Source organism: Ranitomeya imitator, chromosome 10, assembly GCF_032444005.1.
Source record: "Ranitomeya imitator isolate aRanImi1 chromosome 10, aRanImi1.pri, whole genome shotgun sequence".
Classification (NCBI taxonomy): Eukaryota; Metazoa; Chordata; class Amphibia; order Anura; family Dendrobatidae; genus Ranitomeya; species Ranitomeya imitator.
The window spans coordinates 92,628,157-92,650,746 of record NC_091291.1 but is presented as its reverse complement, the minus strand read 5'-3'; the positions used below and the strand labels follow the sequence as shown (position 1 = coordinate 92,650,746).

General features: G+C 34.3%; 17 non-coding genes across 17 annotated transcripts; all 17 read right to left on the bottom strand.

Moving 5' to 3' along the window:
- Positions 1-70: 70 nt before the first annotated feature.
- TRNAF-GAA (transfer RNA phenylalanine (anticodon GAA)) lies at positions 71-143 on the bottom strand. Its single transcript has one exon. It is a non-coding gene; the product is annotated as a tRNA-Phe (tRNA).
- An 899-nt stretch (positions 144-1,042) lies between these two features.
- On the bottom strand, positions 1,043-1,125 carry TRNAL-CAG (transfer RNA leucine (anticodon CAG)). The gene has a single exon. It is a non-coding gene; the product is annotated as a tRNA-Leu (tRNA).
- Positions 1,126-1,801: 676 nt separating this feature from the next.
- Positions 1,802-1,874, bottom strand: TRNAF-GAA (transfer RNA phenylalanine (anticodon GAA)). Its single transcript has one exon. It is a non-coding gene; the product is annotated as a tRNA-Phe (tRNA).
- An 898-nt stretch (positions 1,875-2,772) lies between these two features.
- On the bottom strand, positions 2,773-2,855 carry TRNAL-CAG (transfer RNA leucine (anticodon CAG)). The gene has a single exon. It is a non-coding gene; the product is annotated as a tRNA-Leu (tRNA).
- Positions 2,856-4,876: 2,021 nt separating this feature from the next.
- TRNAL-CAG (transfer RNA leucine (anticodon CAG)) lies at positions 4,877-4,959 on the bottom strand. Its single transcript has one exon. It is a non-coding gene; the product is annotated as a tRNA-Leu (tRNA).
- Positions 4,960-5,634: 675 nt separating this feature from the next.
- On the bottom strand, positions 5,635-5,707 carry TRNAF-GAA (transfer RNA phenylalanine (anticodon GAA)). Its single transcript has one exon. It is a non-coding gene; the product is annotated as a tRNA-Phe (tRNA).
- Positions 5,708-7,739: 2,032 nt separating this feature from the next.
- Positions 7,740-7,812, bottom strand: TRNAF-GAA (transfer RNA phenylalanine (anticodon GAA)). The gene has a single exon. It is a non-coding gene; the product is annotated as a tRNA-Phe (tRNA).
- Positions 7,813-8,712: 900 nt separating this feature from the next.
- TRNAL-CAA (transfer RNA leucine (anticodon CAA)) lies at positions 8,713-8,795 on the bottom strand. Its single transcript has one exon. It is a non-coding gene; the product is annotated as a tRNA-Leu (tRNA).
- Positions 8,796-9,843: 1,048 nt separating this feature from the next.
- Positions 9,844-9,916, bottom strand: TRNAF-GAA (transfer RNA phenylalanine (anticodon GAA)). The gene has a single exon. It is a non-coding gene; the product is annotated as a tRNA-Phe (tRNA).
- Positions 9,917-10,816: 900 nt separating this feature from the next.
- On the bottom strand, positions 10,817-10,899 carry TRNAL-CAA (transfer RNA leucine (anticodon CAA)). The gene has a single exon. It is a non-coding gene; the product is annotated as a tRNA-Leu (tRNA).
- A 1,050-nt stretch (positions 10,900-11,949) lies between these two features.
- TRNAF-GAA (transfer RNA phenylalanine (anticodon GAA)) lies at positions 11,950-12,022 on the bottom strand. Its single transcript has one exon. It is a non-coding gene; the product is annotated as a tRNA-Phe (tRNA).
- A 900-nt stretch (positions 12,023-12,922) lies between these two features.
- Positions 12,923-13,005, bottom strand: TRNAL-CAA (transfer RNA leucine (anticodon CAA)). Its single transcript has one exon. It is a non-coding gene; the product is annotated as a tRNA-Leu (tRNA).
- Positions 13,006-15,014: 2,009 nt separating this feature from the next.
- TRNAL-CAA (transfer RNA leucine (anticodon CAA)) lies at positions 15,015-15,097 on the bottom strand. Its single transcript has one exon. It is a non-coding gene; the product is annotated as a tRNA-Leu (tRNA).
- Positions 15,098-16,148: 1,051 nt separating this feature from the next.
- TRNAF-GAA (transfer RNA phenylalanine (anticodon GAA)) lies at positions 16,149-16,221 on the bottom strand. Its single transcript has one exon. It is a non-coding gene; the product is annotated as a tRNA-Phe (tRNA).
- A 2,030-nt stretch (positions 16,222-18,251) lies between these two features.
- Positions 18,252-18,324, bottom strand: TRNAF-GAA (transfer RNA phenylalanine (anticodon GAA)). Its single transcript has one exon. It is a non-coding gene; the product is annotated as a tRNA-Phe (tRNA).
- A 900-nt stretch (positions 18,325-19,224) lies between these two features.
- TRNAL-CAA (transfer RNA leucine (anticodon CAA)) lies at positions 19,225-19,307 on the bottom strand. Its single transcript has one exon. It is a non-coding gene; the product is annotated as a tRNA-Leu (tRNA).
- A 2,007-nt stretch (positions 19,308-21,314) lies between these two features.
- Positions 21,315-21,397, bottom strand: TRNAL-CAA (transfer RNA leucine (anticodon CAA)). Its single transcript has one exon. It is a non-coding gene; the product is annotated as a tRNA-Leu (tRNA).
- Positions 21,398-22,590: the final 1,193 nt, after the last annotated feature.

Here is a 22,590-nt window from a genome sequence, read left to right as displayed (position 1 = left end):
CTTTCAGTCATCAGCCCATGTGCTTTGTTCATTTTCTCCTTAAAATGTAAACAGTGAAGAAAAATTATGTTGCCGAAACCCGGGATCGAACCAGGGACCTTTAGATCTTCAGTCTAACGCTCTCCCAACTGAGCTATTTCGGCCAAACACAAACAGCTTTAAGAGTGTTTGACACTCGGCAAATGTCAAGCGAAACCCCTGAAAATGTATATTTTTATTTTTGCTTTGACTAGTTTTTGCAGCATGATTTCTATTTGAAACTCCTGCCATTTTGTTGTACATGTTTAATAACTTTCATTAACTCTTTGTGAATGAGTAGAAAAAAAATGCAATTTTGACAGATTTTTTTACATTTCCAATTTGACTCTATTCATCATGTTCATTCTAACCCTGTGTTTATGAGACAGGTGATGGTTGCACATAAAACACAATGTGCATGCATAATGTTACATCAAGTTTTATTTGATATTAGATGCAAATAATTGGAGCAAAAAAGGAGACAAAAATTTAGAGAAAATATTTTAATGATTGTTAACTTTCAATGTGAAAACGTTTGTCCCAAAATGTGCTGAAACTTAGATGTCAGTATCGCATGCGCATTTCAGACTTTTTAATCTATGATTACCTACTTTTTCAGCTTTTGTTTATTAAGTACTGTTATGGTCTATTGAGGAATGAGGTAAACAAATATGAAATTAGACTTACCTGCAATTCAGTTTATAGAAATCTCCCAGAACAGCCCCATAGGATGTGGAATCTCCGACCTAATAGGGAAAGAGAACACAAAGAGGTGAAATAATCCTCCCCATTCACCGCCCATAGTATTTTTATGGTGCCAAGACAGCTAACATATGCACATAAAACCTATTTCACAATCCTAGAGTTCCGTTTATAGATGACAATTTCAGATTCACCCCAAAAACTCCCAGGTAGTCATAACTTTGGGATCAGGTTTTTTAAGGCCCATTGCTAAGTTTGGTTTGAGCCCCATCTAATCAATAACTGAAGGGAATCTGTATAGTTTCATGAAACGAAAAGGTGATGTCAGAAGTGGGATTTGAACCCACGCCTCCAAGAGAGACTGCGAACTGAACGCAGCGCCTTAGACCGCTCGGCCATCCTGACTTCTTGTGGATTTTGTACCTTAACCAACTTGTCGCAACACACAAAAACGTTAATAAATAGCATTTTTCATGTGTGTACTTTTTGTCAGCATTAATTTTCAATCCTCCTTTTATTTTGTTAGGATGTTAGAAATGTTAGATTTCTCACAAAATGCGGTGATGCATCATATTTCTTCAGAAACTACCATTTGGCCACACAGCAGGGTTTTGAAAATAAGAGCACTATTCGGGTTTTGGAATGCAGATTTTGCAAGAATAGTTTGCGGTAAAATTTTCAGATTACCAAACGTACCAAAACAGCAGAAACCCCCCCCAAACTGACCCCATTTTAGAAATTACTTCTCACAATGAATTCATATACACCACAGCATTTCATAGTCAAACATACATGGCTGAAATCATTCAGCTAGTGTCTGATACATGATGCCTGTATCAGCTATGCGGTTCCCATTAAATCCTCTTACAGCTTAGTGAAATGGAAATAAACAAAATAGAGGAAAAATTAAAAAAAATAATAATTTGCTCAAAAGGAAAAGCTCCCATTTCTCATCTTTTCAACATTTTATTTTCTGTAGATAGTTAAGATTTTTAGGCCTTTTTTCATTTTCTTTAAGTCATCAGCCCATGTGCTTTGTTCTTTTTCTCCTTAAAATGTAAACAGTGAAGAAAAATTATGTTGCCGAAAGCCGGGATCGAACCAGGAACCTTTAGATCTTCAGTCTAACGCTCTCCCAACTGAGCTATTTCGGCCAAACACAAACAACTTTAGGAGTGTTTGACACTCGGCAAATGTCAAGCAAAACCTCTGAAAATGTATATTTTTATTATTGCTTTGACTAGTTTTTGCAGCATGATTTCTATTTGAAACTCCTGCCATTTTGTTGTACATGTTTAATAACTTTCATTAACTCTTTGTGAATGAGTAGAAAAAAATGCAATTTTGACAGATTTTTTTACATTTCCAATTTGACTCTATTCATCACGTTTATTCTAACCCTGTGTTTATGAGACAGGTAATGGTTGCACATAAAACACAATGTGCATGCATAATGTTACATCAAGTTTTATTTGATATTAGATGCAAATAATTGGAGCAAAAAAGGAGACAAAAATTTAGAGAAAATATTTTAATGATTGTTAACTTTCAATGTGAAAACGTTTGTCCCAAAATGTGCTGAAACTTAGATGTCAGTATCGCATGCGCATTTCAGACTTTTTAATCTATGATTACCTACTTTTTCAGCTTTTGTTTATTAAGTACTGTTATGGTCTATTGAGGAATGAGGTAAACAAATATGAAATTAGACTTACCTGCAATTCAGTTTATAGAAATCTCCCAGAACAGCCCCATAGGATGTGGAATCTCCGACCTAATAGGGAAAGAGAACACAAAGAGGTGAAATAATCCTCCCCATTCACCGCCCATAGTATTTTTATGGTGCCAAGACAGCTAACATATGCACATAAAACCTATTTCACAATCCTAGAGTTCCGTTTATAGATGACAATTTCAGATTCACCCCAAAAACTCCCAGGTAGTCATAACTTTGGGATCAGGTTTTTTAAGGCCCATTGCTAAGTTTGGTTTGAGCCCCATCTAATCAATAACTGAAGGGAATCTGTATAGTTTCATGAAACGAAAAGGTGATGTCAGAAGTGGGATTTGAACCCACGCCTCCAAGAGAGACTGCGACCTGAACGCAGCGCCTTAGACCGCTCGGCCATCCTGACTTCTTGTAGATTTTGTACCTTAACTCTTTCCAAATTAGTCAGCAGAAATATGACCATCAATTGTCATTGAAAATTATTTTAAAATAATTAATATTACAGTTTTTATTTCTATACACTTGTTTAAACTATTAGTTATAAAGCCTATTTTGAGCTAAAAGGCCAAGCCCCATTTGTTAAAAAATATGACATGTATCACCTTATGCAGTAATAACTCTGGAATGCTTCTACATATCCCCGTAATTCTGAAAGTGTTTTTTGTGACACATTGTACTTTACATTAACTGTAAATTTAGGTCAATAAACTTTTAGTTTTTTTCTGTGAAAATATCTAAAGTTTGCTTAAAATTTTGAAATATTAGTCATTTTTATTCTTTGACTGCTTATACCCTTAAACCAACTTGTCGCAACACACAAAAACATTAATAAATAGCATTTTTCATGTGTGGACTTTTTGTCAGCATTAATTTTCAAACCTCCTTTTATTTTGTTAGGATGTTAGAAATGTTAGATTTCTCACAAAATGCGGTGATGCATCATATTTCTTCAGAAACTACCATTTGGCCACACAGCAGGGCTTTGAAAATAAGAGCACCATTCGGGTTTTGGAATGCAGATTTTGCAAGAATAGTTTGCGGTAAAATTTTCTGGGTACCAAACATACCAAAAACAGCAGAAACCCCCCCCCCCAAAGTGACCCCATTTTAGAAATTACTTCTCACAATGAATCCATATACACCACAGCATTTCATAGTCAAACATACATGGCTGAAATCATTCAGCTAGTGTCTGATACATGATGCCTGTATCAGCTATCCGGTTCCCATTAAATCCTCTTACAGCTTAGTGAAATGGAAATAAACAAAATAGAGGAAAAATTAAAAAAAATAATAATTTGCTCAAAAGGAAAAGCTCCCATTTCTCATCTTTTCAACATTTTATTTTCTGTAGATAGTTAAGATTTTTAGGCCTTTTTTCATTTTCTTTCAGTCATCAGCCCATGTGCTTTGTTCATTTTCTCCTTAAAATGTAAACAGTGAAGAAAAATTATGTTGCGGAAACCTTGGATCGAACCAGGGACCTTTAGATCTTCAGTCTAACGCTCTCCCAACTGAGCTATTTCGGCCAAACACAAACAACTTTAAGAGTGTTTGATACTCGGCAAATGTCAAGCGAAACCCCTGAAAATGTATATTTTTATTTTTGCTTTGACTAGTTTTTGCAGCATGATTTCTATTTGAAACTCCTGCCATTTTGTTTTACATGTTTAATAACTTTCATTAACTCTTTGTGAATGAGTAGAAAAAAAATGCAATTTTGACAGATTTTTTTACATTTCCAATTTGACTCTATTCATCATGTTCATTCTAACCCTGTGTTTATGAGACAGGTGATGGTTGCACATAAAACACAATGTGCATGCATAATGTTACATCAAGTTTTATTTGATATTAGATGCAAATAATTGGAGCAAAAAAGGAGACAAAAATTTAGAGAAAATATTTTAATGATTGTTAACTTTCAATGTGAAAACGTTTGTCCCAAAATGTGCTGAAACTTAGATGTCAGTATCGCATGCGCATTTCAGACTTTTAATCTATGATTACCTACTTTTTCAGCTTTTGTTTATTAAGTACTGTTATGGTCTATTGAGGAATGAGGTAAACAAATATGAAATTAGACTTACCTGCAATTCAGTTTATAGAAATCTCCCAGAACAGCCCCATAGGATGTGGAATCTCCGACCTAATAGGGAAAGAGAACACAAAGAGGTGAAATAATCCTCCCCATTCACCGCCCATAGTATTTTTATGGTGCCAAGACAGCTAACATATGCACATAAAACCTATTTCACAATCCTAGAGTTCCGTTTATAGATGACAATTTCAGATTCACCCCAAAAACTCCCAGGTAGTCATAACTTTGGGATCAGGTTTTTTAAGGCCCATTGCTAAGTTTGGTTTGAGCCCCATCTAATCAATAACTGAAGGGAATCTGTATAGTTTCATGAAACGAAAAGGTGATGTCAGAAGTGGGATTTGAACCCACGCCTCCAAGAGAGACTGCAACCTGAACGCAGCGCCTTAGACCGCTCGGCCATCCTGACTTCTTGTGGATTTTGTACCTTAACCAACTTGTCGCAACACACAAAAACATTAATAAATAGCATTTTTCATGTGTGTACTTTTTGTCAGCATTAATTTTCAAACCTCCTTTTATTTTGTTAGGATGTTAGATATGTTAGATTTCTCACAAAATGCGGTGATGCATCATATTTCTTCAGAAACTACCATTTGGCCACACAGCAGGGCTTTGAAAATAAGAGCACCATTCGGGTTTTGGAATGCAGATTTTGCAAGAATAGTTTGCGGTAAAATTTTCAGAGTACCAAACATACCAAAAACAGCAGAAACCCCCCAAAGTGACCCCATTTTAGAAATTACTTCTCACAATGAATCCATATACACCACAGCATTTCATAGTCAAACATACATGGCTGAAATCATTCAGCTAGTGTCTGATACATGATGCCTGTATCAGCTATCCGGTTCCCATTAAATCCTCTTACAGCTTAGTGAAATGGAAATAAACAAAATAGAGGAAAAATTAAAAAAAATAATAATTTGCTCAAAAGGAAAAGCTCCCATTTCTCATCTTTTCAACATTTTATTTTCTGTAGATAGTTAAGATTTTTAGGCCTTTTTTCATTTTCTTTCAGTCATCAGCCCATGTGCTTTGTTCATTTTCTCCTTAAAATGTAAACAGTGAAGAAAAATTATGTTGCCGAAACCCGGGATCGAACCAGGGACCTTTAGATCTTCAGTCTAACGCTCTCACAACTGAGCTATTTCGGCCAAACACAAACAACTTTAGGAGTGTTTGACACTCGGCAAATGTCAAGCGAAACCCCTGAAAATGTATATTTTTATTTTTGCTTTGACTAGTTTTTGCAGCATGATTTCTATTTGAAACTCCTGCCATTTTGTTGTACATGTTTAATAACTTTCATTAACTCTATGTGAATGAGTAGAAAAAAAATGCAATTTTGACAGATTTTTTTACATTTCCAATTTGACTCTATTCATCATGTTCATTCTAACCCTGTGTTTATGAGACAGGTGATGGTTGCACATAAAACACAATGTGCATGCATAATGTTACATCAAGTTTTATTTGATATTAGATGCAAATAATTGGAGCAAAAAAGGAGACAAAAATTTAGAGAAAATATTTTAATGATTGTTAACTTTCAATGTGAAAACGTTTGTCCCAAAATGTGCTGAAACTTAGATGTCAGTATCGCATGCGCATTTCAGACTTTTTAATCTATGATTACCTACTTTTTCAGCTTTTGTTTATTAAGTACTGTTATGGTCTATTGAGGAATGAGGTAAACAAATATGAAATTAGACTTACCTGCAATTCAGTTTATAGAAATCTCCCAGAACAGCCCCATAGGATGTGGAATCTCCGACCTAATAGGGAAAGAGAACACAAAGAGGTGAAATAATCCTCCCCATTCACCGCCCATAGTATTTTTATGGTGCCAAGACAGCTAACATATGCACATAAAACCTATTTCACAATCCTAGAGTTCCGTTTATAGATGACAATTTCAGATTCACCCCAAAAACTCCCAGGTAGTCATAACTTTGGGATCAGGTTTTTTAAGGCCCATTGCTAAGTTTGGTTTAAGCCCCATCTAATCAATAACTGAAGGGAATCTGTATAGTTTCATGAAACGAAAAGGTGATGTCAGAAGTGGGATTTGAACCCACGCCTCCAAGAGAGACTGTGACCTAAACGCAGCGCCTTAGACCGCTCGGCCATCCTGACTTCTGGCGGATTTTGTACCTTAACTCTTTCCAAATTAGTCAGCAGAAATATGACCATCAATTGTCATTGAAAATTATTTTAAAATAATTAATATTACAGTTTTTATTTCTATACATTTGTTTAAACTATTAGTTATCAAGCCTATTTTGAGCTAAAAGGCCAAGCCCCATTTGTTAAAAAATATGACATGTATCACTTTATGCAGTAATAACTCTGGAATGCTTCTACATATCCCCGTAATTCTGAAAGTGTTTTTTGTGACACATTGTACTTTACATTAACTGTAAATTTAGGTCAATAAACTTTTAGTTTTTTTTCTGTGAAAATATCTAAAGTTTGCTTAAAATTTTGAAATATTAGTCATTTTTGTTCTTTGACTGCTTATACCCTTAAACCAACTTGTCGCAACACACAAAAACATTAATAAATAGCATTTTTCATGTGTGTACTTTTTGTCAGCATTAATTTTCAATCCTCCTTTTATTTTGTTAGGATGTTAGAAATGTTAGATTTCTCACAAAATGCGGTGATGCATCATATTTCTTCAGAAACTACCATTTGGCCACACAGCAGGGTTTTGAAGATAAGAGCACTATTCGGGTTTTGGAATGCAGATTTTGCAAGAATGGTTTGCGGTAAAATTTTCAGAGTACCAAACGTACCAAAACAGCAGAAACCCCCCCCCCAAATTGACCCCATTTTAGAAATTACTTCTCACAATGAATTCATATACACCACAGCATTTCATAGTCAAACATACATGGCTGAAATCATTCAGCTAGTGTCTGATACATGATGCCTGTATCAGCTATCCGGTTCCCACTAAATCCTCTTACAGCTTAGTGAAATGGAAATAAACAAAATAGAGGAAAAATTAAAAAAAAATAATAATTTGCTCAAAAGGAAAAGCTCCCATTTCTTATCTTTTCAACATTTTATTTTCTGTAGATAGTTAAGATTTTTAGGTCTTTTTTCATTTTCTTTAAGTCATCAGCCCATGTGCTTTGTTCATTTTCTCCTTAAAATGTAAACAGTGAAGAAAAACTTTGTTGCCGAAACCCGGGATCGAACCAGGGACCTTTAGATCTTCAGTCTAACGCTCTCCCAACTGAGCTATTTCGGCCAAACACAAACAACTTTAGGAGTGTTTGACACTCGGCAAATGTCAAGCGAAACCCCTGAAAATGTATATTTTTATTTTTGCTTTGACTAGTTTTTGCAGCATGATTTCTATTTGAAACTCCTGCCATTTTGTTGTACATGTTTAATAACTTTCATTAACTCTTTGTGAATGAGTAGAAAAAAAATGCAATTTTGACAGATTTTTTTACATTTCCAATTTGACTCTATTCATCACGTTCATTCTAACCCTGTGTTTATGAGACAGGTGATGGTTGCACATAGAACACAATGTGCATGCATAATGTTACATCAAGTTTTATTTGATATTAGATGCAAATAATTGGAGCAAAAAAGGAGACAAAAATTTAGAGAAAATATTTTAATGATTGTTAACTTTCAATCTTGAAAACGTTTGTCCCAAAATGTGCTGAAACTTAGATGTCAGTATCGCATGCGCATTTCAGACTTTTTATTCTATGATTACCTACTTTTTCAGCTTTTGTTTATTAAGTACTGTTATGGTCTATTGAGGAATGAGGTAAACAAATATGAAATTAGACTTACCTGCAATTCAGTTTATAGAAATCTCCCAGAACAGCCCCATAGGATGTGGAATCTCCGACCTAATAGGGAAAGAGAACACAAAGAGGTGAAATAATCCTCCCCATTCACCGCCCATAGTATTTTTATGGTGCCAAGACAGCTAACATATGCACATAAAACCTATTTCAAAATCCTAGAGTTCCGTTTATAGATGACAATTTCAGATTCACCCCAAAAACTCCCAGGTAGTCATAACTTTGGGATCAGGTTTTTTAAGGATCATTGCTAAGTTTGGTTTGATCCCCATCTAATCAATAACTGAAGGGAATCTGTATAGTTTCATGAAACGAAAAGGTGATGTCAGAAGTGGGATTTGAACCCACGCCTCCAAGAGAGACTGCGACTTGAACGCAGCGCCTTAGACCGCTCGGCCATCCTGAATTCTTGTGGATTTTGTACCTTAACTCTTTCCAAATTAGTCAGCAGAAATATGACCATCAATTGTCATTGAAAATTATTTTAAAATAATTAATATTACAGTTTTTATTTCTATACATTTGTTTAAACTATTAGTTATCAAGCCTATTTTGAGCTAAAAGGCCAAGCCCCATTTGTTAAAAAATATGACATGTATCACTTTATGCAGTAATAACTCTGGAATGCTTCTACATATCCCCGTAATTCTGAAAGTGTTTTTTGTGACACATTGTACTTTACATTAACTGTAAATTTAGGTCAATAAACTTTTAGTTTTTTTCTGTGAAAATATCTAAAGTTTGCTTAAAATTTTGAAATATTAGTCATTTTTATTCTTTGACTGCTTATACCCTTAAACCAACTTGTCGCAACACACAAAAACATTAATAAATAGCATTTTTCATGTGTGTACTTTTTGTCAGCATTAATTTTCAAACCTCCTTTTATTTTGTTAGGATGTTAGGAATGTTAGATTTCTCACAAAATGCGGTGATGCATCATATTTCTTCAGAAACTACCATTTGGCCACACAGCAGGGCTTTGAAAATAAGAGCACTATTCGGGTTTTGGAATGCAGATTTTGCAAGAATAGTTTGCGGTAAAATTTTCAGAGTACCAAACGTACCAAAACAGCAGAAACCCCCCCCCAAAGTGACCCCATTTTAGAAATTACTTCTCACAATGAATTCATATACACCACAGCATTTCATAGTCAAACATACATGGCTGAAATCATTCAGCTAGTGTCTGATACATGATGCCTGTATCAGCTATCCGGTTCCCACTAAATCCTCTTACAGCTTAGTGAAATGGAAATAAACAAAATAGAGGAAAAATTAAAAAAAAATAATAATTTGCTCAAAAGGAAAAGCTCCCATTTCTTATCTTTTCAACATTTTATTTTCTGTAGATAGTTAAGATTTTTAGGTCTTTTTTCATTTTCTTTAAGTCATCAGCCCATGTGCTTTGTTCATTTTCTCCTTAAAATGTAAACAGTGAAGAAAAACTTTGTTGCCGAAACCCGGGATCGAACCAGGGACCTTTAGATCTTCAGTCTAACGCTCTCCCAACTGAGCTATTTCGGCCAAACACAAACAACTTTAGGAGTGTTTGACACTCGGCAAATGTCAAGCGAAACCCCTGAAAATGTATATTTTTATTTTTGCTTTGACTAGTTTTTGCAGCATGATTTCTATTTGAAACTCCTGCCATTTTGTTGTACATGTTTAATAACTTTCATTAACTCTTTGTGAATGAGTAGAAAAAAAATGCAATTTTGACAGATTTTTTTACATTTCCAATTTGACTCTATTCATCACGTTCATTCTAACCCTGTGTTTATGAGACAGGTGATGGTTGCACATAGAACACAATGTGCATGCATAATGTTACATCAAGTTTTATTTGATATTAGATGCAAATAATTGGAGCAAAAAAGGAGACAAAAATTTAGAGAAAATATTTTAATGATTGTTAACTTTCAATCTTGAAAACGTTTGTCCCAAAATGTGCTGAAACTTAGATGTCAGTATCGCATGCGCATTTCAGACTTTTTATTCTATGATTACCTACTTTTTCAGCTTTTGTTTATTAAGTACTGTTATGGTCTATTGAGGAATGAGGTAAACAAATATGAAATTAGACTTACCTGCAATTCAGTTTATAGAAATCTCCCAGAACAGCCCCATAGGATGTGGAATCTCCGACCTAATAGGGAAAGAGAACACAAAGAGGTGAAATAATCCTCCCCATTCACCGCCCATAGTATTTTTATGGTGCCAAGACAGCTAACATATGCACATAAAACCTATTTCAAAATCCTAGAGTTCCGTTTATAGATGACAATTTCAGATTCACCCCAAAAACTCCCAGGTAGTCATAACTTTGGGATCAGGTTTTTTAAGGATCATTGCTAAGTTTGGTTTGATCCCCATCTAATCAATAACTGAAGGGAATCTGTATAGTTTCATGAAACGAAAAGGTGATGTCAGAAGTGGGATTTGAACCCACGCCTCCAAGAGAGACTGCGACTTGAACGCAGCGCCTTAGACCGCTCGGCCATCCTGAATTCTTGTGGATTTTGTACCTTAACTCTTTCCAAATTAGTCAGCAGAAATATGACCATCAATTGTCATTGAAAATTATTTTAAAATAATTAATATTACAGTTTTTATTTCTATACATTTGTTTAAACTATTAGTTATCAAGCCTATTTTGAGCTAAAAGGCCAAGCCCCATTTGTTAAAAAATATGACATGTATCACTTTATGCAGTAATAACTCTGGAATGCTTCTACATATCCCCGTAATTCTGAAAGTGTTTTTTGTGACACATTGTACTTTACATTAACTGTAAATTTAGGTCAATAAACTTTTAGTTTTTTTCTGTGAAAATATCTAAAGTTTGCTTAAAATTTTGAAATATTAGTCATTTTTATTCTTTGACTGCTTATACCCTTAAACCAACTTGTCGCAACACACAAAAACATTAATAAATAGCATTTTTCATGTGTGTACTTTTTGTCAGCATTAATTTTCAAACCTCCTTTTATTTTGTTAGGATGTTAGGAATGTTAGATTTCTCACAAAATGCGGTGATGCATCATATTTCTTCAGAAACTACCATTTGGCCACACAGCAGGGCTTTGAAAATAAGAGCACTATTCGGGTTTTGGAATGCAGATTTTGCAAGAATAGTTTGCGGTAAAATTTTCAGAGTACCAAACGTACCAAAACAGCAGAAACCCCCCCCCCCAAAGTGACCCCATTTTAGAAATTACTTCTCACAATGAATTCATATACACCACAGCATTTCATAGTCAAACATACATGGCTGAAATCATTCAGCTAGTGTCTGATACATGATGCCTGTATCAGCTATCCGGTTCCCACTAAATCCTCTTACAGCTTAGTGAAATGGAAATAAACAAAATAGAGGAAAAATTAAAAAAAAATAATAATTTGCTCAAAAGGAAAAGCTCCCATTTCTTATCTTTTCAACATTTTATTTTCTGTAGATAGTTAAGATTTTTAGGTCTTTTTTCATTTTCTTTAAGTCATCAGCCCATGTGCTTTGTTCATTTTCTCCTTAAAATGTAAACAGTGAAGAAAAACTTTGTTGCCGAAACCCGGGATCGAACCAGGGACCTTTAGATCTTCAGTCTAACGCTCTCCCAACTGAGCTATTTCGGCCAAACACAAACAACTTTAGGAGTGTTTGACACTCGGCAAATGTCAAGCGAAACCCCTGAAAATGTATATTTTTATTTTTGCTTTGACTAGTTTTTGCAGCATGATTTCTATTTGAAACTCCTGCCATTTTGTTGTACATGTTTAATAACTTTCATTAACTCTTTGTGAATGAGTAGAAAAAAAATGCAATTTTGACAGATTTTTTTACATTTCCAATTTGACTCTATTCATCACGTTCATTCTAACCCTGTGTTTATGAGACAGGTGATGGTTGCACATAGAACACAATGTGCATGCATAATGTTACATCAAGTTTTATTTGATATTAGATGCAAATAATTGGAGCAAAAAAGGAGACAAAAATTTAGAGAAAATATTTTAATGATTGTTAACTTTCAATCTTGAAAACGTTTGTCCCAAAATGTGCTGAAACTTAGATGTCAGTATCGCATGCGCATTTCAGACTTTTTATTCTATGATTACCTACTTTTTCAGCTTTTGTTTATTAAGTACTGTTATGGTCTATTGAGGAATGAGGTAAACAAATATGAAATTAGACTTACATGCAATTCAGTTTATAGAAATCTCCCAGAACAGCCCCATAGGATGTGGAATCTCCGACCTAATAGGGAAAGAGAACACAAAGAGGTGAAATAATCCTCCCCATTCACCGCCCATAGTATTTTTATGGTGCCAAGACAGCTAACATATGCACATAAAACCTATTTCAAAATCCTAGAGTTCCGTTTATAGATGACAATTTCAGATTCACCCCAAAAACTCCCAGGTAGTCATAACTTTGGGATCAGGTTTTTTAAGGATCATTGCTAAGTTTGGTTTGATCCCCATCTAATCAATAACTGAAGGGAATCTGTATAGTTTCATGAAACGAAAAGGTGATGTCAGAAGTGGGATTTGAACCCACGCCTCCAAGAGAGACTGCGACTTGAACGCAGCGCCTTAGACCGCTCGGCCATCCTGAATTCTTGTGGATTTTGTACCTTAACTCTTTCCAAATTAGTCAGCAGAAATATGACCATCAATTGTCATTGAAAATTATTTTAAAATAATTAATATTACAGTTTTTATTTCTATACATTTGTTTAAACTATTAGTTATCAAGCCTATTTTGAGCTAAAAGGCCAAGCCCCATTTGTTAAAAAATATGACATGTATCACTTTATGCAGTAATAACTCTGGAATGCTTCTACATATCCCCGTAATTCTGAAAGTGTTTTTTGTGACACATTGTACTGTACATTAACTGTAAATTTAGGTCAATAAACTTTTAGTTTTTTTCTGTGAAAATATCTAAAGTTTGCTTAAAATTTTGAAATATTAGTCATTTTTATTCTTTGACTGCTTATACCCTTAAACCAACTTGTCGCAACACACAAAAACATTAATAAATAGCATTTTTCATGTGTGTACTTTTTGTCAGCATTAATTTTCAAACCTCCTTTTATTTTGTTAGGATGTTAGGAATGTTAGATTTCTCACAAAATGCGGTGATGCATCATATTTCTTCAGAAACTACCATTTGGCCACACAGCAGGGCTTTGAAAATAAGAGCACTATTCGGGTTTTGGAATGCAGATTTTGCAAGAATAGTTTGCGGTAAAATTTTCAGAGTACCAAACGTACCAAAACAGCAGAAACCCCCCCCCCAAAGTGACCCCATTTTAGAAATTACTTCTCACAATGAATTCATATACACCACAGCATTTCATAGTCAAACATACATGGCTGAAATCATTCAGCTAGTGTCTGATACATGATGCCTGTATCAGCTATCCGGATCCCATTAAATCCTCTTACAGCTTAGTGAAATGGAAATAAACAAAATAGAGGAAAAATTAAAAAAAATAATAATTTGCTCAAAAGGAAAAGCTCCCATTTCTCATCTTTTCAACATTTTATTTTCTGTAGATAGTTAAGATTTTTAGGCCTTTTTTCATTTTCTTTAAGTCATCAGCCCATGTGCTTTGTTCATTTTCTCCTTAAAATGTAAACAGTGAAGAAAAATTATGTTGCCGAAACCCGGGATCTTAAGATCTTCAGTCTAACGCTCTCCCAACTGAGCTATTTCGGCCAAACACAAACAACTTTAGGAGTGTTTGACACTCGGCAAATGTCAAGCGAAACCCCTGAAAATGTATATTTTTATTTTTGCTTTGACTAGTTTTTGCAGCATGATTTCTATTTGAAACTCCTGCCATTTTGTTGTACATGTTTAATAACTTTCATTAACTCTTTGTGAATGAGTAGAAAAAAAATGCAATTTTGACAGATTTTTTTACATTTCCAATTTGACTCTATTCATCACGTTCATTCTAACCCTGTGTTTATGAGACAGGTGATGGTTGCACATAGAACACAATATGCATGCATAATGTTACATCAAGTTTTATTTGATATTAGATGCAAATAATTGGAGCAAAAAAGGAGACAAAAATTTAGAGAAAATATTTTAATGATTGTTAACTTTCAATCTTGAAAACGTTTGTCCCAAAATGTGCTGAAACTTAGATGTCAGTATCGCATGCGCATTTCAGACTTTTTATTCTATGATTACCTACTTTTTCAGCTTTTGTTTATTAAGTACTGTTATGGTCTATTGAGGAATGAGGTAAACAAATATGAAATTAGACTTACCTGCAATTCAGTTTATAGAAATCTCCCAGAACAGCCCCATAGGATGTGGAATCTCCGACCTAATAGGGAAAGAGAACACAAAGAGGTGAAATAATCCTCCCCATTCACCGCCCATAGTATTTTTATGGTGCCAAGACAGCTAACATATGCACATAAAACCTATTTCAAAATCCTAGAGTTCCGTTTATAGATGACAATTTCAGATTCACCCCAAAAACTCCCAGGTAGTCATAACTTTGGGATCAGGTTTTTTAAGGATCATTGCTAAGTTTGGTTTGATCCCCATCTAATCAATAACTGAAGGGAATCTGTATAGTTTCATGAAACGAAAAGGTGATGTCAGAAGTGGGATTTGAACCCACGCCTCCAAGAGAGACTGCGACTTGAACGCAGCGCCTTAGACCGCTCGGCCATCCTGAATTCTTGTGGATTTTGTACCTTAACTCTTTCCAAATTAGTCAGCAGAAATATGACCATCAATTGTCATTGAAAATTATTTTAAAATAATTAATATTACAGTTTTTATTTCTATACATTTGTTTAAACTATTAGTTATCAAGCCTATTTTGAGCTAAAAGGCCAAGCCCCATTTGTTAAAAAATATGACATGTATCACTTTATGCAGTAATAACTCTGGAATGCTTCTACATATCCCCGTAATTCTGAAAGTGTTTTTTGTGACACATTGTACTTTACATTAACTGTAAATTTAGGTCAATAAACTTTTAGTTTTTTTCTGTGAAAATATCTAAAGTTTGCTTAAAATTTTGAAATATTAGTCATTTTTATTCTTTGACTGCTTATACCCTTAAACCAACTTGTCGCAACACACAAAAACATTAATAAATAGCATTTTTCATGTGTGTACTTTTTGTCAGCATTAATTTTCAAACCTCCTTTTATTTTGTTAGGATGTTAGGAATGTTAGATTTCTCACAAAATGCGGTGATGCATCATATTTCTTCAGAAACTACCATTTGGCCACACAGCAGGGCTTTGAAAATAAGAGCACTATTCGGGTTTTGGAATGCAGATTTTGCAAGAATAGTTTGCGGTAAAATTTTCAGAGTACCAAACGTACCAAAACAGCAGAAACCCCCCCCCCCCAAAGTGACCCCATTTTAGAAATTACTTCTCACAATGAATTCATATACACCACAGCATTTCATAGTCAAACATACATGGCTGAAATCATTCAGCTAGTGTCTGATACATGATGCCTGTATCAGCTATCCGGTTCCCACTAAATCCTCTTACAGCTTAGTGAAATGGAAATAAACAAAATAGAGGAAAAATTAAAAAAAAATAATAATTTGCTCAAAAGGAAAAGCTCCCATTTCTCATCTTTTCAACATTTTATTTTCTGTAGATAGTTAAGATTTTTAGGCCTTTTTTCATTTTCTTTAAGTCATCAGCCCATGTGCTTTGTTCATTTTCTCCTTAAAATGTAAACAGTGAAGAAAAATTTTGTTGCCGAAAACCAGGATCGAACCAGGGACCTTTAGATCTTCAGTCTAACGCTCTCCCAACTGAGCTATTTCGGCCAAACACAAACAACTTTAGGAGTGTTTGACACTCGGCAAATGTCAAGCGAAACCCCTGAAAATGTATATTTTTATTTTTGCTTTGACTAGTTTTTGCAGCATGATTTCTATTTGAAACTCCTGCCATTTTGTTGTACATGTTTAATAACTTTCATTAACTCTTTGTGAATGAGTAGAAAAAAAATGCAATTTTGACAGATTTTTTTACATTTCCAATTTGACTCTATTCATCACGTTCATTCTAACCCTGTGTTTATGAGACAGGTGATGGTTGCACATAGAACACAATGTGCATGCATAATGTTACATCAAGTTTTATTTGATATTAGATGCAAATAATTGGAGCAAAAAAGGAGACAAAAATTTAGAGAAAATATTTTAATGATTGTTAACTTTCAATCTTGAAAACGTTTGTCCCAAAATGTGCTGAAACTTAGATGTCAGTATCGCATGCGCATTTCAGACTTTTTATTCTATGATTACCTACTTTTTCAGCTTTTGTTTATTAAGTACTGTTATGGTCTATTGAGGAATGAGGTAAACAAATATGAAATTAGACTTACCTGCAATTCAGTTTATAGAAATCTCCCAGAACAGCCCCATAGGATGTGGAATCTCCGACCTAATAGGGAAAGAGAACACAAAGAGGTGAAATAATCCTCCCCATTCACCGCCCATAGTATTTTTATGGTGCCAAGACAGCTAACATATGCACATAAAACCTATTTCAAAATCCTAGAGTTCCGTTTATAGATGACAATTTCAGATTCACCCCAAAAACTCCCAGGTAGTCATAACTTTGGGATCAGGTTTTTTAAGGATCATTGCTAAGTTTGGTTTGATCCCCATCTAATCAATAACTGAAGGGAATCTGTATAGTTTCATGAAACGAAAAGGTGATGTCAGAAGTGGGATTTGAACCCACGCCTCCAAGAGAGACTGCTACTTGAACGCAGCGCCTTAGACCGCTCGGCCATCCTGAATTCTTGTGGATTTTGTACCTTAACTCTTTCCAAATTAGTCAGCAGAAATATGACCATCAATTGTCATTGAAAATTATTTTAAAATAATTAATATTACAGTTTTTATTTCTATACATTTGTTTAAACTATTAGTTATCAAGCCTATTTTGAGCTAAAAGGCCAAGCCCCATTTGTTAAAAAATATGACATGTATCACTTTATGCAGTAATAACTCTGGAATGCTTCTACATATCCCCGTAATTCTGAAAGTGTTTTTTGTGACACATTGTACTTTACATTAACTGTAAATTTAGGTCAATAAACTTTTAGTTTTTTTCTGTGAAAATATCTAAAGTTTGCTTAAAATTTTGAAATATTAGTCATTTTTATTCTTTGACTGCTTATACCCTTAAACCAACTTGTCGCAACACACAAAAACATTAATAAATAGCATTTTTCATGTGTGTACTTTTTGTCAGCATTAATTTTCAAACCTCCTTTTATTTTGTTAGGATGTTAGGAATGTTAGATTTCTCACAAAATGCGGTGATGCATCATATTTCTTCAGAAACTACCATTTGGCCACACAGCAGGGCTTTGAAAATAAGAGCACTATTCGGGTTTTGGAATGCAGATTTTGCAAGAATAGTTTGCGGTAAAATTTTCAGAGTACCAAACGTACCAAAACAGCAGAAACCCCCCCCCAAAGTGACCCCATTTTAGAAATTACTTCTCACAATGAATTCATATACACCACAGCATTTCATAGTCAAACATACATGGCTGAAATCATTCAGCTAGTGTCTGATACATGATGCCTGTATCAGCTATCCGGTTCCCACTAAATCCTCTTACAGCTTAGTGAAATGGAAATAAACAAAATAGAGGAAAAATTAAAAAAAATAATAATTTGCTCAAAAGGAAAAGCTCCCATTTCTTATCTTTTCAACATTTTATTTTCTGTAGATAGTTAAGATTTTTAGGTCTTTTTTCATTTTCTTTAAGTCATCAGCCCATGTGCTTTGTTCATTTTCTCCTTAAAATGTAAACAGTGAAGAAAAACTTTGTTGCCGAAACCCGGGATCGAACCAGGGACCTTTAGATCTTCAGTCTAACGCTCTCCCAACTGAGCTATTTCGGCCAAACACAAACAACTTTAGGAGTGTTTGACACTCGGCAAATGTCAAGCGAAACCCCTGAAAATGTATATTTTTATTTTTGCTTTGACTAGTTTTTGCAGCATGATTTCTATTTGAAACTCCTGCCATTTTGTTGTACATGTTTAATAACTTTCATTAACTCTTTGTGAATGAGTAGAAAAAAAATGCAATTTTGACAGATTTTTTTACATTTCCAATTTGACTCTATTCATCACGTTCATTCTAACCCTGTGTTTATGAGACAGGTGATGGTTGCACATAGAACACAATGTGCATGCATAATGTTACATCAAGTTTTATTTGATATTAGATGCAAATAATTGGAGCAAAAAAGGAGACAAAAATTTAGAGAAAATATTTTAATGATTGTTAACTTTCAATCTTGAAAACGTTTGTCCCAAAATGTGCTGAAACTTAGATGTCAGTATCGCATGCGCATTTCAGACTTTTTATTCTATGATTACCTACTTTTTCAGCTTTTGTTTATTAAGTACTGTTATGGTCTATTGAGGAATGAGGTAAACAAATATGAAATTAGACTTACCTGCAATTCAGTTTATAGAAATCTCCCAGAACAGCCCCATAGGATGTGGAATCTCCGACCTAATAGGGAAAGAGAACACAAAGAGGTGAAATAATCCTCCCCATTCACCGCCCATAGTATTTTTATGGTGCCAAGACAGCTAACATATGCACATAAAACCTATTTCAAAATCCTAGAGTTCCGTTTATAGATGACAATTTCAGATTCACCCCAAAAACTCCCAGGTAGTCATAACTTTGGGATCAGGTTTTTTAAGGATCATTGCTAAGTTTGGTTTGATCCCCATCTAATCAATAACTGAAGGGAATCTGTATAGTTTCATGAAACGAAAAGGTGATGTCAGAAGTGGGATTTGAACCCACGCCTCCAAGAGAGACTGCGACTTGAACGCAGCGCCTTAGACCGCTCGGCCATCCTGAATTCTTGTGGATTTTGTACCTTAACTCTTTCCAAATTAGTCAGCAGAAATATGACCATCAATTGTCATTGAAAATTATTTTAAAATAATTAATATTACAGTTTTTATTTCTATACATTTGTTTAAACTATTAGTTATCAAGCCTATTTTGAGCTAAAAGGCCAAGCCCCATTTGTTAAAAAATATGACATGTATCACTTTATGCAGTAATAACTCTGGAATGCTTCTACATATCCCCGTAATTCTGAAAGTGTTTTTTGTGACACATTGTACTTTACATTAACTGTAAATTTAGGTCAATAAACTTTTAGTTTTTTTCTGTGAAAATATCTAAAGTTTGCTTAAAATTTTGAAATATTAGTCATTTTTATTCTTTGACTGCTTATACCCTTAAACCAACTTGTCGCAACACACAAAAACATTAATAAATAGCATTTTTCATGTGTGTACTTTTTGTCAGCATTAATTTTCAAACCTCCTTTTATTTTGTTAGGATGTTAGGAATGTTAGATTTCTCACAAAATGCGGTGATGCATCATATTTCTTCAGAAACTACCATTTGGCCACACAGCAGGGCTTTGAAAATAAGAGCACTATTCGGGTTTTGGAATGCAGATTTTGCAAGAATAGTTTGCGGTAAAATTTTCAGAGTACCAAACGTACCAAAACAGCAGAAACCCCCCCCAAAGTGACCCCATTTTAGAAATTACTTCTCACAATGAATTCATATACACCACAGCATTTCATAGTCAAACATACATGGCTGAAATCATTCAGCTAGTGTCTGATACATGATGCCTGTATCAGCTATCCGGATCCCATTAAATCCTCTTACAGCTTAGTGAAATGGAAATAAACAAAATAGAGGAAAAATTAAAAAAAATAATAATTTGCTCAAAAGGAAAAGCTCCCATTTCTCATCTTTTCAACATTTTATTTTCTGTAGATAGTTAAGATTTTTAGGCCTTTTTTCATTTTCTTTAAGTCATCAGCCCATGTGCTTTGTTCATTTTCTCCTTAAAATGTAAACAGTGAAGAAAAATTATGTTGCCGAAACCCGGGATCTTAAGATCTTCAGTCTAACGCTCTCCCAACTGAGCTATTTCGGCCAAACACAAACAACTTTAGGAGTGTTTGACACTCGGCAAATGTCAAGCGAAACCCCTGAAAATGTATATTTTTATTTTTGCTTTGACTAGTTTTTGCAGCATGATTTCTATTTGAAACTCCTGCCATTTTGTTGTACATGTTTAATAACTTTCATTAACTCTTTGTGAATGAGTAGAAAAAAAATGCAATTTTGACAGATTTTTTTACATTTCCAATTTGACTCTATTCATCACGTTCATTCTAACCCTGTGTTTATGAGACAGGTGATGGTTGCACATAGAACACAATGTGCATGCATAATGTTACATCAAGTTTTATTTGATATTAGATGCAAATAATTGGAGCAAAAAAGGAGACAAAAATTTAGAGAAAATATTTTAATGATTGTTAACTTTCAATCTTGAAAACGTTTGTCCCAAAATGTGCTGAAACTTAGATGTCAGTATCGCATGCGCATTTCAGACTTTTTATTCTATGATTACCTACTTTTTCAGCTTTTGTTTATTAAGTACTGTTATGGTCTATTGAGGAATGAGGTAAACAAATATGAAATTAGACTTACCTGCAATTCAGTTTATAGAAATCTCCCAGAACAGCCCCATAGGATGTGGAATCTCCGACCTAATAGGGAAAGAGAACACAAAGAGGTGAAATAATCCTCCCCATTCACCGCCCATAGTATTTTTATGGTGCCAAGACAGCTAACATATGCACATAAAACCTATTTCAAAATCCTAGAGTTCCGTTTATAGATGACAATTTCAGATTCACCCCAAAAACTCCCAGGTAGTCATAACTTTGGGATCAGGTTTTTTAAGGATCATTGCTAAGTTTGGTTTGATCCCCATCTAATCAATAACTGAAGGGAATCTGTATAGTTTCATGAAACGAAAAGGTGATGTCAGAAGTGGGATTTGAACCCACGCCTCCAAGAGAGACTGCGACTTGAACGCAGCGCCTTAGACCGCTCGGCCATCCTGAATTCTTGTGGATTTTGTACCTTAACTCTTTCCAAATTAGTCAGCAGAAATATGACCATCAATTGTCATTGAAAATTATTTTAAAATAATTAATATTACAGTTTTTATTTCTATACATTTGTTTAAACTATTAGTTATCAAGCCTATTTTGAGCTAAAAGGCCAAGCCCCATTTGTTAAAAAATATGACATGTATCACTTTATGCAGTAATAACTCTGGAATGCTTCTACATATCCCCGTAATTCTGAAAGTGTTTTTTGTGACACATTGTACTTTACATTAACTGTAAATTTAGGTCAATAAACTTTTAGTTTTTTTCTGTGAAAATATCTAAAGTTTGCTTAAAATTTTGAAATATTAGTCATTTTTATTCTTTGACTGCTTATACCCTTAAACCAACTTGTCGCAACACACAAAAACATTAATAAATAGCATTTTTCATGTGTGTACTTTTTGTCAGCATTAATTTTCAAACCTCCTTTTATTTTGTTAGGATGTTAGGAATGTTAGATTTCTCACAAAATGCGGTGATGCATCATATTTCTTCAGAAACTACCATTTGGCCACACAGCAGGGCTTTGAAAATAAGAGCACTATTCGGGTTTTGGAATGCAGATTTTGCAAGAATAGTTTGCGGTAAAATTTTCAGAGTACCAAACGTACCAAAACAGCAGAAACCCCCCCCAAAGTGACCCCATTTTAGAAATTACTTCTCACAATGAATTCATATACACCACAGCATTTCATAGTCAAACATACATGGCTGAAATCATTCAGCTAGTGTCTGATACATGATGCCTGTATCAGCTATCCGGATCCCATTAAATCCTCTTACAGCTTAGTGAAATGGAAATAAACAAAATAGAGGAAAAATTAAAAAAAATAATAATTTGCTCAAAAGGAAAAGCTCCCATTTCTCATCTTTTCAACATTTTATTTTCTGTAGATAGTTAAGATTTTTAGGCCTTTTTTCATTTTCTTTAAGTCATCAGCCCATGTGCTTTGTTCATTTTCTCCTTAAAATGTAAACAGTGAAGAAAAATTATGTTGCCGAAACCCGGGATCTTAAGATCTTCAGTCTAACGCTCTCCCAACTGAGCTATTTCGGCCAAACACAAACAACTTTAGGAGTGTTTGACACTCGGCAAATGTCAAGCGAAACCCCTGAAAATGTATATTTTTATTTTTGCTTTGA